Below are 504 nucleotides of genomic sequence, written 5' to 3'. Positions count from 1 at the left end.
CATGCAATTTTTAAGATAACACACAAAAAGATAACATTTGGTACATTGTATGTATGCAAAATGCTAACATTGTCCAAAATGTGTTTGAAACTAGCTTAAAATGATTTTCAAATTATTAGATTGTATGTATATTTCCAACTAGTAATTTTAACCAGTTCAAGTTCCACCAGCATTTCAAAATGATATCAGTAAGATTGTGACTGCCATGCATTATTGACATCCTAGAGTTTCATTTATTTATTTAACAAATATTTAGTGACTACCTGTTAATTGCCAGGCAGTGACTAAAACAAAGTCCCTGACCTTTGTCTAGAGTTTATTATTGGAAAGGAAAGGTTAACAGCAGGTTTGTAACATAACCCATCTCTTTCTACTGGGGATGCTTTTGCCCTCATGAATGACCTTGACCAAATAATGTTGGATAATGGTTACATAAATGTATATGATAAAGTAACTTGGAACACTCTTTTGGGGTCAATAGCAAATCGAGGTAAAATGAAATGC

This window comes from Chlorocebus sabaeus, chromosome 25, assembly GCF_047675955.1.
Source record: "Chlorocebus sabaeus isolate Y175 chromosome 25, mChlSab1.0.hap1, whole genome shotgun sequence".
In the NCBI taxonomy this organism is placed as follows: Eukaryota; Metazoa; Chordata; class Mammalia; order Primates; family Cercopithecidae; genus Chlorocebus; species Chlorocebus sabaeus.
The sequence above is the reverse complement of the archived record's forward strand: the minus strand, read 5'-3'. Positions refer to the sequence as shown.